Here is a 16,343-nt window from a genome sequence, read left to right on the forward strand (position 1 = left end):
GCACTCCACCTACACCCGGAACCCCTCTGCTGTCGGGGTGTGGAAGTTGGATTTGAATATTTGGTGCTGGCTGAGAATTCCAAGTTGTCTAGTAAAGTTTGACATTAAATAGATCTTCTGACCTGTTATATACAGCCTCAAAAGCTTCCAAGTGATCTGCATCAACCAGAGATAATTGTCTGAAACAAAACAAAATAATGAAGAGGTATATTCAGGCTATTATAATTCGCAGAGAGCAATCACAAGGCCTTTTCTTGAAAAGAGGTAAGTTCTAAGTAATTTGTAAACACTATCATTGATAACAGGATATTTATTTGTAAGAAATGTCAATAGAGGTAACATATTTGATCTACTATATACATGCACAGAAAGACACGCATATCTGCCACAGATTTAGACCAGAAAATACACACACAAAAGCTCATATAAGCTGTCCATGTTTATTTTCAAGAGACAGCAATAGAATTTAAATCAGAACCTGGAATTCTGTCAGTTTATTAGAGTTGTGTGCCTTTAGCTAACTGAACCTCACTGAGGCTCACTTTCTTCATCTATAAAATGGGAATAATAATTCCTAGTGACTCTTGAAGACCTGGACTGATGTGGAAAAGATAAAATCTATACCACGGAACGGGGAGGGACAGAAACCTGCCCTGCCGTCAAGCAGAGAGAAAGATTCTGCAGGCCCCCAAATGCATGTTCCCCTTTTTCTCCCTAAGACTCTCAGGAGGTACCAAGGCACCAGTGCTCTTTGACCACACCGTGTCCCATCATAGTTCCTTCACAATATGTGTAGTACCTGACAACTTTGGTTTGCGCGATAGCTGCCTTGTGCACTCACACAGCTATTCCATAACTCTCTGTGGGACGAATGGTTATATGTGAACATCTGTGGAGTCAGCCCAGAAAATACCGATTTCACAGTGTCATCTCAAGACTCTGAATCAAACTGCCTCCTGCAGAAACTCTCCCATGCTTGTCTCTGGTGGCCGATAGTAGTTCTGTTCTTTCCTGATAAATGCACCATCATTATCTTTGATATGCATAATTCTCTAACACCAACAGCAGTAACCAAGGCCAGGTAAACCCACAGAAATCCATAGTACTGTACTCTATGTCCCACCATATTCCTTCATGTTAGGCCTCTACAAATGCATCATGAAATCTGCAAGATTGTTTTTGAGATTATACAGAACATGTAAGTGAATACTTCAAGGACAAAGCCTGAGCTATGAGAGGAATTCAGTAAATAGTAGTTGAATGTTGCAAGTTGTAAGCTAATTAAAACTCAGTGACCTTAGGAGGTAGAATAATACATCAACTGTATTTTTTCCTGAAAAAATTCAGGGTAGCTTAATCTCTTTAAAAATATCCAGTTATTTTTTAAGTGGCTCACACCTGTAATCCCAGCACTTTGGGAGGCTGAGGCCAGCAGATCACCTGAGGTTGGGAGTTAGAGACCAGCCTGACCAACGGGGAGAAACCCTGTCTCTACTAAAAATACAAAAACTTAGCCAGGCTAATTGTTTACAGGCATGGTGGCGCATGCCTATAATCTCAGCTACTCAAGAGGCTGAGGTAGGAAAATCGCTTGAACCCGGGAGGCAGAGGTTGTGGTGAGACGAGATCGCACCATTGCACTCCAGGATGGGCAACAAGAGCAAAACTCTGTCTCAAAAACAAGCAAATATATATATATATATATATATATATATATACACACACACACACACACACACACACACACACATATCCAGTTCATTAAATCTTTATTATTAATTGTTTCACCAATATTCCCTTTCCAAGGATACTTTCTCAGAATTCTGTATTTACCATATGAAGTTTTTCTGCCTTTTAAATGGGATGTATAAAGACTGAATTGCACTTTTTATATTTTTATTCACTGAAACAGTTCAAGCAAACAGATCAGATGAATGAAAGTATTTATCCACACTTGAAATGGGAAACAAATACAGAAACTCTTTTTTTTTTCTTTTTTTTTTTTTTTGAGGCAGAGTCTTGCTCTGTTGCCCAGGCTGGAGTGCAGTGGCGCCATCTCGGCTCACTGCGACCTCTGACTTCCAGATTCAGATCTCGTGCTTCAGCCTCCCGAGTAGCTGGGATTACAGGCAGGTACCACTGTGCACAGCTAATTTTTGCATTTCTAGTAGAGACAGGGTTTCACCATGTTGGCTAGGCTGGTCTCAAACTGCTGACCTCAAGTGATCTGACCACCTCGGGCTCCCAAAGTGCCGGTATTACAGGCCACCACGCCCAGCCAAAAACTCTTTTAAATGAAGTAAGTTTTCCTGATGAATTTATTTTCCGAAATTCTTAGTCTTCTGAATAGAACCAATTGTTTGAAAAACTAAGACCAAAAGCTGTTTTTCTCTGAAATAATATAATTAAAGCAAAACTATTGTGAAAAATTGCCTTAATTCTCCACTCTACTCTGTTAGTGAAGATACAAACTAAATGACACCAAACATTTTGATCAGAAAGGTTAAGTTACTAAAAAATGAATAACCCCAAGCACTACTTTTTCCTGTGTTGGTAGTTTTAGTGTATTAAGAGTGTTTGTAAGATTTTATAAGTGTTTAAAAATACTTTCACCAGGCACACTGGCTTATGTCTGTAATCCCAAGTGCTTTGGGAGGCCGAGGCAGGAGGATTGCTTGAGGCCAGGAGTTGGAGGCTGCAGTGAGCTGATATTGCACCACTGCACTCCAGCCTGGGTAACAGAGTGAGACCCTGTCTCTAAACAAACAAACAAACAAACAAACAAAAACCGAAAGGTTTTTTTAGAAAGTACTTTCATTTTTCAGATGAAACTATTTCAAGATATTAACAGTGGCTATCTCTGGGTGGGTGAGATTCTTTTTTTTTAAGAGATAGGATCTGCTATGCTGCCCATGCTGGAGTACAGGAGTACAGTGGCCAGTCACAGATACCATATCACCTGACAGCCTGTAACTCCCCGACATCTATGGACACAGCCTGTAAAATACAAAAACAATCCTCCCCATTTAGCCTCTTGAATAGCTGAGACTACAGGCACACTCAGTTTTCTGGATGTTTGAGATTCTGGACATCTATATTCTTTTTGTGCATTTTATTATATGTGGTATCTTTTCTACAATGTATGTGTATTGTTTTGTTTGCATTTTTATTTTTAGTGAAAGTAACACACATAAGTGAAAAATCAAATGATTCTTAAAGGCTTATAACAAAAAATATCAATGAGTGCCATCAGCCCCCTGTCCTGCTTCTCCCCACCTGTCTTCACCCTACATTCCACACAACCCTACCATGTTCTTCATCTCCTAAATGATAACCTTATAACAGCATTTCTTGATTTTCAGTTTTACACGTTCTTTATTGACATCTTATGATATCTGAGGATTTCGCTCTTTTCCCACCACCATTACAACTTTGCCCTCATGCTTCTTTCCAACATAACCATATTACAATGTTCACTTAAATCAATAATTAGGGGCCAGGCACGGTGGCTCACGCCTGTAATCCCAGCACTTTGGGAGGCCTAGGCGGGCAGATCACCTGAGGTCAGGAGTTTGAAACCAGCCTGGCCAACACAGCAAAACTCCATCTCTACTAAAAATACAAAAATCAGTTGGGCATAGTGGCGCGTGCCTGTAATCCCAGCTACTCAGGAGGCTGAGGCAGGAGAATCGCTTGAACCTGGGAGGCAGAGGTTGCAGTGAGCTGAGATCGCACCACTGCACTCCAGCCTGGCTGACAGAGTGAGACTCCATCTCAAAAAAAAAATAAAAAATAAAAAGCCTAGGCAACAGAGCAAGACTCTATCTCCACAAAAAATACAAAAAAATTATCTGGGTGTGGTAGTGTGCACCTACGCAGCTACTCAGGAGGCTGAGGTGGGAGGATTGCTTGAGCCCTGGAGCTCAAGATTACAGTGAGCTATGCTCACACCACTGCGCTCCAGCCTGGGAGATAGACAGATTGTGTCTCTTAAAACGAAACAAAGCAAAACAAAAACAAAAAAGAAGAAAAGAAAAGAAGGAAATTTACAAAATAAGAACTGTGTTCTTTGTTCTGGATCCCTGTTATTAATTTTTTCATAATGAAAAAATAAGCCTCTCCTGTTTAATTATGGAATGACCAGAGGTGTTTATCATATATTCTTTGCAAAATGACATGAAAATGATAGTGTAGAAAGATGTTTACAAGATATAAGCCACAAGGAAAGAGGGAATAGGAGAAAAGTCTACAACAGATAAGAGATTTCAATAAATTGTAAAAGCCAGAAATTGGATAGAGTAGTGATAACTGGCTTGGCAAAATGGAAGAGAGGCTAACTTCAGTGCTTGGAGGAAACTTAGCACTTGGTGGTGCAGTGTACAGTGGAAGGCAGGGCAGGGCACAGGCTGAAAAAGGAAGATAGTCCTATAATGGTTTACTAGGCTCTTGGACCCCTGGGTCCCTTCTCTACCTCATTCAGGCAGCCTGCACTCATGCCCTCCACCCTACAACCACCACCATCAATGCAATACCTCTATGAGGTTAGAAGTTTCTTCTCTGGAGAAAGGATTTTATCCTTTGGCAAAGAGTTCCCACTCCCACCTGGATGACAGCAAAACAGAAACAAAAACAAAAAAATGCATTCCAAGAAAATATGGACGAATTCTCTCTTTACCCTGGAATTCGTAAAAAGGAATGGGAAGGCCTGTGACTCAAAATCTAAAAGCCATAAAAGATTAATAAATCTAACTAATTAAAAAATCAGAAACTACTACCTGGCAAAAATAACAATAACAGCATAAGCAAGGATGAGACACAAAGTACAAACTGGAAAAAAAATCTGATATTCAAATCACAGATAAAGGGCTAACCTTTTTAATATATAAGAAGCTTATATATCAAAGAAGAAAAACACCAGACACTTGAGAGAAAATTAGAAAACATGAACAGATATCACAGAAAAAGAAATATAAAGGACCTTTACACATTATAAATGGCCTTCATTTGTAAAACTATATGCAAATTAAAACCAACCAACCTCATCCCATAAACATATTGTTATTCTACTTCCTCACTACTCTCTGACTTTGGAGCATTCATCTCTCACTACAGCCTCTTCAGATTGGGTCTCCCCACCATCATTTTTGAAAAAGAGGGAAATTTACAAAGCTATATCTTTTTTTTGTTTAATTCTAGATCTAAAATGCTTTGTTAACAGATGTTGCTTGGATAACACTAGAGTATCACTGTTTATCAGCATACAAAATTCCTGCTTACTGTTTTGAAACATGAAGAGCCCAGGCATCAATATGATTAAAATCAGAACTAACATGGTCCCTATCCTGTTCCTATGAACAATTTTTTTAAATAAAGTTGATAAACTATTCATAAGTAGTTTTCATAGACCTTATAGCTAAATACAACTTTAGAATTTAGAAATATTCCTTAGTATAAAGAGCCCCTGCTCTATTGCCATCCCCTACTAAAATATTCAATTCCAAAAGAATCATATTTCTGTAGTGATATAAACCAACCACATCATAGAAACAAAAACTACCCTAAAAATAATTAAAAATTAAAAGAGCAATTTTTGTTGTTGTTGTTGTTGTTTGAGACAGCGTCTCCCTCTGTCGCCCAGGCTGGAGTGCAGTGGCGTGATCTAGGCTCACTGCAAGCTCCGCCTCCCGGGTTCACGCCATTCTCCTGCCTCCGCCTCCCGAGTAGCTGGGACTACAGGCGCCCACCACCATGCCCGGCTAATTTTTTGTATTTTTAGTAGAGACGGGGTTTCACCATGTTAGCCAGGATGGTCTCGATCTCCTAGCCAGGATGGTCTCAATCTTCTGACCCCGTGATCTGCCCGCCTTGGCCTCCCAAAGTGCTGGGATTACAGACGTGAGCCACCGCACCCAGCCTAAAAGAGCAATTTTTTTGACTATTGTTAAATATGCAAACATATTATCTCCCTTACAAATTTATTATCTCCCAATAAAATTTACCTAATGTTATTACAACTATGATTCCTGCAATGGTGTTACTATAAGCAGCTCAACATATACATATGAATCATGTGTATCACTAACTGAAGTCCCTGTTTTAGACATTCCATATGAGAAGTCAGAAGCATCAAAAATGAGTTATTATTTAAAATGCATATGCTGCATTCAGATCTCCCACTTAATCTTGACCTGCATGCTGTGCATTTTAATTGAAAATCATTTTTTGTCCTCCAGCAAGTAACGGTTTTGAAAATTTACCCATTGCCATCCCTTTTCAAAATATTTTTGTTATACTTTGCAATAGATTAAGAATTTTTTATTTGGTTTTGTTGTTGTTGTTTTGTTTGTTTGTTTTGAGATGGCTCTCACTCTGTCACCCACGCTGGAGTGTAGTGGTGCCATCTCGGCTCCTTGCAACTTCCACATCCCAGGTTCAAGCAGTCCTCCCACCTCAGCCTCCCAAGTAGCTTGGACCACAGGCGTGCACTACTACGCCCAGCTAATTTTTGGTAGAGACAGGATTTCACCACGTTGCCCAGGTTGGTCTCGTACTCCTGAGCTCAAGCAATCCACCCGCCTCGGCCTCCCAAAGTGCTAGGATTACAAGCGCGAGCCACCACACCTGACCCTTTTTTGATTTTAAAAAAGGAAACAATCTAGTTTTAGGGGAAAGGACATTTTATGGGGATTTATTTTCAATAAGGAAAATTATGTTTAAAGTCTCAGATTTTAAAATTCTCTGTGGTAAGTAGAAAATACCAGATAACTTCACAAACATATCAAATTCAAATGAAGTTGAAGTAAATGTCAGGATTTTTTAGCATTGAAATTGTTTCTTTTGTTACAGGTAAGACACTCACTTTACCTCTTAACATTTATAGATAGAAATTGAGGTTTTCAGAATTTGAGCCTTTCTCAACAACAAGTTCTCAAATGGAATATTACCTACAGTGATTCTCTCTCTCTCCACATGGCTACAAGATCCACCAAGCCATCAGGAAGACCTGGGAGTCATCACTGACTTCTTCCTGGTCCCACAGAAGCATTCAGTGTCTGCATTAGAACAACTGCCTCCAAACTAGTCCTCTTTGTAGTAGTCTTCTTCTGTACTTGTTCTTTCTAATTAGTCTCTATTGCTGCCACCAATAAAAAATAATATTTTCTGAATTTAGAAACAAATGAAGTAATATATTCATCCAAAATCCAACTTTTCTGGACAAGTGCCTAGTTATCAAAACCCACCACCCACGGAGGAGGCAACATTATGGTACATTAAAGTCCAAAGTATAATTCTAAGTCTCACAAATGTTCTCAGAGTGAAATCACTGAATACACCTGGATTATCAGTTACCTGAAGACAATATAGTTTTAGGGAAAAGGATATTTTAGGGGATTTATTTTCAATAAATCTGTCTTATGCAGATAGTCCCTGACTTACAATAGTCCAGCTTAACAATTTTTCGACTTTATAATGCAGTGAAATGCATTCCTTCAAGGTTCTTCTACCGAATGCGTTTCACTGTATTATTGTAAAGTCGATCTTTTCCCAGGCTCATGATATGTGGTACAATTATACCCTCTCCGATGCTGGGTGAAATCATCTAACACAAAGCCTATTTTATAATAAAGTACTGAATATCTTGTATAAGGTATTGAATGCTGTACTGAAAGTATTATTGTTATTATTATTATTATTATTGAGTCAGAGTCTCACTCTACCACCCAAGCTGGAGTGCAGTGGCATGATCAGGGCTCACGGCAGTCTTGACTGTCTGGGATCAATCAATCCACGCCTGCCTCAGCCTCCCAAGTAGCTGGGACTACAGGTGCACCCCACCATGCCCAGCTAATTTTTTGTATTTTTTGTAGAGATGGAGTTTTGCCATGTTGGCCAGGCTGGTCTGGAACTCCTGGGCTCAGGCAATTCACTCACCTCCACTTCCCAAAGTGCTGGGATTTCTGGTGTGAGCCATGCTAAAAATGTTCTGAGCATGTTTAAAGTAGGCTGGGCTAAGCTACGATGTTCAGTGGATTAGGTATGTTAAACCCATTTTTTACTTACGTGTATTTTCCATTTATGATGGGTTTAACATACGTAATCACACCACCATCCTAAGTACAAGAGCATCCGTACACCTTTGCAACTTACATTGCACCCTGCAAGGTGGGTGCTATCTATATGTTCCCACTGTTCTCAGCTTGTCAAGGAACTCGCTTAGGAAGCTCAAAGTTCTGTGGCTGAGGGAGAGTCTTACCTGATCATCTACATTCTAGAGAGAATGATGTGTTTCTCCTCCTTCTTCTTTATCCTGAGCAATTACCTAAAGTTAATGAAATACAGCCAAGTGATGTAAAGGGCTGCTTTGCCTCCCCTTTTATGACTCCTACAAAGCCCTCTGGTTTGTTGATAAAATCCTCTACCAGATATTTAAAAATCTATCAGCATTTGGCTTTTTAACACTGTTTTAGGCACACAGTGTTCTATTAATACAAAAAGAGAAAGTCGTCCTCTTAATGCATCAACATAGAGGTGAAATGAACTTGATTTCAGTTCACTTTGTCTTAATCCAAATTATTAATTCGCTTAACAAATAATGCACATTGTAAGAGTATCATGGGAAACTTTGGAAACAATTGTGTAAATTATGACTGCTAGTCGTACAAGACATTCTTGGGAAATAAAAAACCATAACCAATAGCTAAATACACCACTGTCAAATTTCAACACTTGTCATATTGATTTGTAGGGGATGGGATGAACAAACAGAGCTGAAGTTCAAAATCATGTCTCCTAAATAATTTAGATGCGATTTTAATCATTTTGGTCTTATTTGGCTTGTACCATTACAACAGAAAAGCCCAATCATTCTATAAGAAAGTCAATATAAAAATAACTCACTGAGATCCTTCTTATTCCTTCATCTCTCTGAACCAGAATTCAGCCCTTCCTCTAGTTTCTATAGGAAATTATCTCTAAACATTTCATGATTCTCCTCAACTTTGCATAAGAGTAGGGGGTTCCTGAGAAGTTTCGTAGAACTTCTACCAGCTCTATCTTCCAATCTCTCTTCTTTCCTACATAGGAATTGAAGAAACATCTTCTGTTAGTTAAATCCAGTGGAGTTTCACTGCCTACCTAAAGGAGTTCTTCTGGCCAGGTGCAGTGGCTCACGTCTGTAATCCCAGCACTTTTGGTGGCTGAGGCAGGTGTGTCACCTGAGGTCAGCAGTTGAAGACCAGCCCGGCCAACATGGTGAAACCTTGTCTCTACTAAAAATACAAAAATTAGACGGGCATGGTGGTGCATGCCTATAATCTCAGCTACTCGGGAGGCTGAGGCAGGAGAATCACTTGAACCTGGGAGGCAAAGGTTGCAATGAGCCAAGATCATGCCACTGCACTCCAGCCTGGGCAACAAAGTAAGACTCAATCTCAAAAAGAGAAAAAAAAAAAAAAAAGTTAAGAAAAGTAGTTCTTCCAAACAAATACTCTTGCTAAAAGAAGTTCTGCAAATATGTATACGTATACTACTTTATTCGCTGCTTTTGCTCTCATTTCTCAATTAGCTCTTGCTGCATTCCCCTAGCCCTTGAGCTTTTTATCTCAAAGTTTGATAATTCCTTGAACCTGAGAACATAACGGGCTTTTCTGCTTTGATTCTTAGCTCTGAATTTTGCAATTAACGTTTTGCTCAATTCACTTCTGCCTACTCCAGGTTCTTACCTACCTTGAAGTCCATCTTAGCTTTGGCTTAACCCTGTCCTCCCCGTTCCCCCAATCCATTAAGGTGTATCTGGTATCAATTCCACATATGCCGTCTAAAATTCTCACTCTTGAGCTTCCGACCTATATTCCCAAGATTCTACTATGTTTTCCCAGGTTCTTCAAATGCAATAAAATATATAACTCATGATCCCTCCTCTTTTCCATACTCTTCTTTCTCTGAGTTCACAAAGTCATCATGCCTCTAATCACCCAACCTAGAGACTTCAATTTTCCTAGATTCCTCCCTCTTGCTCAGCTCTCTATATCCAAGTACACAGCAAATTCTGTCAGTTGGACTCCCTACGTATTTTTCATTTACTTCCTCTACTCTTGCTCTCACTCACCAAATTTAGACCTGTATACCATCCTTTTCCTCTTATGTCTCCTTGGGATCATACCAAGTTAATAATTACCTTTCCATTTTCTCCCATTACTCAGTACCACGTTTTCACACAAAATAGACCCTCAATAAATATTCATTGGTTTTAGAAGAGTCCTCAAATCCTTGAAATCTCATAACTTTTCTTTTCTTGTCATCCATAAGTTATCTCTCTCTGTCTGCAACTTCTTGCCTCTTCAGAATTCTTCTGACCTACTGTTGGTTATCTTCTTTTCAACTCAAATCAAAATTGTTCTATTACCTTTATTGCCTATTAACTAAATGTGTTAATGTCCACCATTCTAGCTCAAACCTACATTTCCATTTTTACTGATCATACTCTTCACTCAGTCTTGCCAAATCCAACTACTAGTCATTCTCCATTTTCCTGCCTCTCTACCTTTGCTCATGTTGCCCCCAACACACACATGGTCTTTTCCTCACATCTTTCCTTGTCAAAACTTTCCTAGTTAAGGCTGAGAATTTCTCTCTCCCTCTTTTCTATTTGAGAGTTTGAGAAAATTTATAGCTTGCTTTGTACAGGTACTTTATTTCTCCTACCAGGAAAGCAGTATCATAGAGTTGTTCAAAGCAGTGTTTTTCAGACCGCCTGCAACAGAATAACTAGAGTCATGTTAAAAATACAAAAACAAAACCAAAAACCTTCTAAATCAGAGTCTCTTGAGGTAGAACACAGTAAAAAGAAGCTCCTGGCTGGGCACAGTGGCTCCCAACACCTAGGGAGGCTGAGGAAGGAGGATCTCTTAATGTCAGGAGTTTGAGACCAGCCTGAGCAACATAGCAAGACTCCATCTGTACAAAATACACACACACACACACACACACACACACATATTTTAATTAGGCACAATGGCATGTACCTGTAGTCCCAGCTACTTGGGAGGCTGAGACTGCAGTGAGTTTGAGACTGCAGTAGGCTATGATCACGCCACTGTACTCTACCTTGGATGACAGAGCAAGACCCTTTCTCTAAATAAATAAAATAAAAATAAAAAGAAGCTCCCCAGTAAAGTGCCCATAAAGTTGGAGACCTAGGCCAGGCGCGGTGGCACACACCTATAATCCCAGCACTTTGGGAGGCTGAGGCGGGTGGATCACGAGGTCAGGAGTTCAAGACCAGCCTGGCCAAGATGGTGAAACCCTTGTCTCTACTAAAAATACAAAAATTAGCCGGGCATGGTGGTGGGCGCCTGTAATCCCAGCTACTTGGGAGGCTGAGGCAGGAGAATCACTTGAACCTGGGAGGCGGAGGTTGCAGTGAGCCAAGATTGCACCACTGCACTCTAACCTGGGCAACAGAGCAAGACTCTATCTCAAAAAAAAAAAAAGTTGGAGACCTTTGAGTTGCATAAATGGGCCTTGAAGTCAGAATTGGGGTTGCATTCCAGTTATATCTTTCTTTTTTTTTTTTTTTTTTTTTTTTTTTTTTTTTTTTATTGAGACGGAGTCTCACGCTGTTGCCCAGGCTGGAGTGCAGTGGCGCGATCTCGGCTCACTGCAAGCTCCGCCTCCCGGGTTCCCGCCATTCTCCTGCCTCAGCCTCCTGAGTAGCTGGGACTACAGGCGCCCGCCACCGCACCCGGCTAATTTTTTGTATTTTTAGTAGAGACGGGGTTTCACTGTGGTCTCGATCTCCTGACCTTGTGATCCGCCCGCCTCGGCCTCCCAAAGTGCTGGGATTACAGGCTTGAGCCACCGCGCCCGGCCTCCAGTTATATCTTTCTTAAAAGATAATTTTCAGAAAAAGCTAAAATCATGACTGATACAGATAGAAAAGGAAATAATGTCAAAGATTTTATTTAACTAATTCAGTGAGGGAATCAGGCAGATGTTACAACCTGTTTTTAAGCAAATCCGAAAAAGACATACTGAGTTGTAAAATGGCTCAAAGACAATTAAAGTCAGGAATCAGATGATCTGGAAGGTGCTGTCTAAGCAATGTGGAATTTTCTTTTTCTTTTTTTTATTGTTATTATTTTTCGAGGCAGAGTCTCATTCTGTTGCCCAGGCTGGAGTGGTGGCACGATCTCGGCTCACTGAAACCTCTGCCTCCTGGGTTCAAGTGATTCTCATGCCTTAGCCTCCGGAGTAGCTAGGATTACAGGTATGCACCACCATGTCCAGCTAATTTTTTAATTTTTAGTAGAGACGGGGTTTTACCATGTTGGCCAGGCTAGTCTCGAACTCCTGACCTCAGGTGATCTGCCCGCCTCAGCCTCCCAAAGTGTGCAGCCAGCAATGCAGGATTTTCTATTGAAGCATAAATTTTTTGTACACCTTTTCCTAGCTATATGACTTCGAGTGTGTTACTTAACTTCTCTGAACCTGTTACTTTATCTGTAAAATAGTAATAAGATTTTTTTATGTTTGTGAATTTCTTTATTCTATATGTGTGTATATATATGCATATGCATATTTTTTGAGATGGGGTCTCACTCTGTTGTCCAGGCTCAAACGATCCTCCCACCTCAGCCTCCCAAGTAGCAGGGACCACGGCCTGTGCCACCATGCCCAGCTAATTTTTATATTTTTTGTATTTTTAGTAGAGAGGGGGTTTCACCATGTCACCCAGGCTGGTCTCAAACTCCCGGACTCAAGCGATTTGCCTGCCTCAGCCTCCCAAAGTGCTGGGATTGTAGGTGTGAGCCACCGTGCCTGACCAAATAGTGATAATAATAGTTTATAATTTAAAAAAAAAAAACTTTCATGGGGATAATACCTAATAGAGTTGGTAAGAATTGAATGAGTTAATGAGTGCCAAGAGTTTAGGACAGTGTAGAGCAAATTATGCTCAATAAACATTACATCATCATTGTCATCATCGTCATTGTTGTAATAACTATAAGTTCCTTGAGGCTCATTCTTATTTATTAATGAATGTATATGTGCAATCAATCTACTGAAGTGTATTAAATATCTATTTATGCTAACTTTGGATGAATAATAAAATAATTCCTGTCCTCAAGGAGTCCAGACTAGCAGAGAAAATGAGGACTTAAACAAATAACTACACGTGATATAATACATAAAAAATAGAGTTTTTTAAGCACAATTGACAAAATGACTATGTGTAAAGTGTACAGAATGCATACAGAAAGGCATTATAAATGTGAATTTGAGCTGAATCTTAAAAGGTGAGCAGGTAATCCCTAAGGAAGCACAATGTGGTAATAACTATTATCCCAGATCATGTTTTTCTTATTTAGTTTGTGCAAGATCCATATAATAATGAATCATTTCTAACTCAGTAGAGAGAGGGTTTCACCATGTCGCCCAGGTTGGTCTCGAACTCCTGGACTCAAGTGATTTGCCCCCCTCAGCCTCCCAAAGTGCTAGGATTATAGGCGTGAGCCACTGCACCTGACCAGATAGTGATAATAAGATAATACTTACTACGTGTCAGGCACTATTCTAAAGAAACATCATTACCCTGTTCTTTTTTTTTTTTTTTTTTTTTTTTTTTTTTGAGACAGAGTTTCATTCTTGTTGCCCAGGCTGGAGTGCAATGGCGCGATCTTGGCTCACCACAACCTCCGCTCCAAGTGATTCTCCTGCCTCAGCCTCCCGAGTAGCTGGAATTACAGGCATGCACTACCACACCTGGCTAATTTTGTATTTAGAGAGATGGGGTTTCCCCATGTTGGTCAGGCTGATCTTGAACTCCTGACCTCAGGTGATCCGCCCGCCTAGGACTCCCAAAGTGCTGGTATTACAGGTGTGAGCCACCGCACCCGGCCTATCCTGTTCTAGAAAAAAACCTGAGGCTTAGAGAAGCCTAGCAACTTTCCCAAAATGATACAGCCACTGAGACGCAAGACCACAATTCATTACAGGTAACCTGTTTCCAAACCGAGGAAGGATCATCTCAATTTTTCTAACAGGAGAATCAAAATCCAGAGAGACTAAGAGATCTCAGAAAAGAGATTTATTAGAACTTGGGTTTCTGGTGTTGAAGCCCAGGCAGATGGGGAGGAAGAATACCACAGAATGAGTGAGAACATGCGAAACCACGGAAGCATGGAGGAGCTGGGCCTGTCCCCCAGGAACCACAAATGTTTGGAACTCAGTATGCATTTATGGAAACAGCAGGAGAAGCTAGGCCACTAAAGTGGTCAAGGATTATGAAAAATAAACTATGCTACACCGAATTACGTAGACTCTGCCCTGGAGGAGATGAGGAAACAATGAAGGATTTTAAGCAACAGAATAAGGAGAACAAAAGTTTAGAAATGGGGCAGGGCAACCAGTTATGAGGCAGCCAGGACTAGTGTTATTGAGATCAAGAGTATTGAAGTCAGACAAACCACCAGTTATTATGACCTTAGGAAAAAGAACCTCTTTGAGCCAGAATCTTCTCATCTGTAAAATTAATATAATAATAGGGCTATTATGAGGCCTAAATGAGAGTACACAGACCATTGTGCTATCTAGATCTGATCCTGTATATCAGATCTAGTCAGCATTCAATAAATGATGGTGGTAACATTGTTTATTGTTATTGATGTTGTTATGATACAAATCTATTGAGAGCTAGTTTCCATCTATTTGAAGGAAGAACATATTAGATACACTTACTGATACTCTTTTGCTTGGGTAGTTTAGAAATAAAACTAATGCTGCTTGATTTTTTCAGGTGCAGTAAATTGATCTATATCAAAACAGCAAAGCCCCAGGAGCACAAAAAGAACTAGATTTCAGGAATGGCATGAAGAGTTCTGTTTATCAAACATTTCTTGTGTCCCTACAGTGTGTCTAATACTCTATGAAGTGGAATATATATAAAAGTTACCACACCATCTCCTTTCAAAAGGGGGCAAGAGTCTACAATAAAATTCCTTTGTTTGATTTCCTCTGTTCCTGATTCCTGGCCTCCTCTCTCATTTACAACCTCACACACACCTCTTAGGTATTTACACTACTCCTGTGGAAGTGATCTGGGTTTCCCTACTTCATTACTCCCATCTTGGACTACCTCCTTTCCTGGCTCCTCCAGCTGGATGAGTTGGATTACACATTTTTTGATCCAAACCAATGTCTCATTGTGGCCAAGAAACCTTGCTACTAGAGTGAAATTAAACCATTTCTCTCATAGCTGGCAGTAGAATTCTTCTCAGAGGAAAACATCTTGCGTCATTATACATATATGGTGTGCCTTGAAAACTTGGGTTAGTAAGAGATAGGATAAGAAGAGGGACTCTTCTATATCAGAAATTAATTTGGAATCAGTAGTGTGGCTACAGTTTACAATAATCTATTGTATATTCTAAAATAGCTATAAGAGAATAATTTGAATTTTTGGCATAAAGGCAAATATTTAAGGTGATGGACATCCTAATTACATTGACTTGATCTTTACAAAGTGTATAAAGGTATCAAACTATCACATGTACCCTGAAAATATGTATATCTATTATGTATCAAGGGAAAAAAAACATTTTTAAGGAGAAGAAAAAGAAATTAACTTGGGGATGTAGAAGGAGTTGGGGACAAGACAGAAGAGATGAGAAAGAGTGAAAAGAAAGGGATGGCAGAGTATCTTCATGGTATGCCTAAAATGCTTTTTTGAAATGTGTACTATTCTAAGTTACTTGTATTTCTTTAACTCCCCTTATTTCTTCCAAATTTCCAGTAGGCTTTCCACTACCCTTAAATTCCCATACCTCTGCAAGACACACACATGGCGTGAGGGGAGGTGGTGGTGAGGTAAATGAAGAAATCACAGGATGGGGCCGAGTTGCAATGCTAGATCAAAAAGGAGCAGAAAGGAGATAGCACACCTAGAGTCCAGCAAAATAGTCCATAAACTGAACCCATTAGCAGGGGCCAGAGGTAGTACTGAAATCAAATGTCTGGAAAAGTGGCAGGATACTTCATGAAATACTGTATAATATAACAGTTGTGTAATAGGGGCTTGAGTCAATGTTATCTAGTTTAAAAACAAAACAGATGATCCCAACTGATATGTGGGTCATGTTTTCCTCAGAAACATTGACTATTTGGCACAATCTATAGGTTTGCCTTTCCAAAATTCTTACTGTCCCTTCCCCAAAGCTATCCACCCTTGTCTTACCCCAGGTTACTGCAACAGTCTCCTTGGGATCAGCAAATAACTTCTTAAAGAATAGGTCAGGCTTTGTGGGCCAGATGGTCACAGTTACTCAACTCTACACTTAAAGCCA

General features: G+C 39.9%; 1 protein-coding gene and 1 long non-coding RNA gene across 3 annotated transcripts in view; both read left to right on the plus strand.

Annotated features, from left to right (window-relative positions):
* The window catches only part of ALG14 (ALG14 UDP-N-acetylglucosaminyltransferase subunit), a 307,938-nt gene that overhangs the window by 121,285 nt on the left and 170,310 nt on the right, over positions 1-16,343 (plus strand). The window lies entirely within an intron of this gene.
* Positions 64-15,016, plus strand: LOC123567709 (uncharacterized). The gene is made up of 2 exons (XR_010576969.2): positions 64-264; positions 14,798-15,016. It is a non-coding gene; the product is annotated as an uncharacterized lncRNA (long non-coding RNA).

The sequence above is a fragment of the Macaca fascicularis genome, chromosome 1, assembly GCF_037993035.2.
Source record: "Macaca fascicularis isolate 582-1 chromosome 1, T2T-MFA8v1.1".
Lineage (NCBI taxonomy): Eukaryota > Metazoa > Chordata > Mammalia > Primates > Cercopithecidae > Macaca > Macaca fascicularis.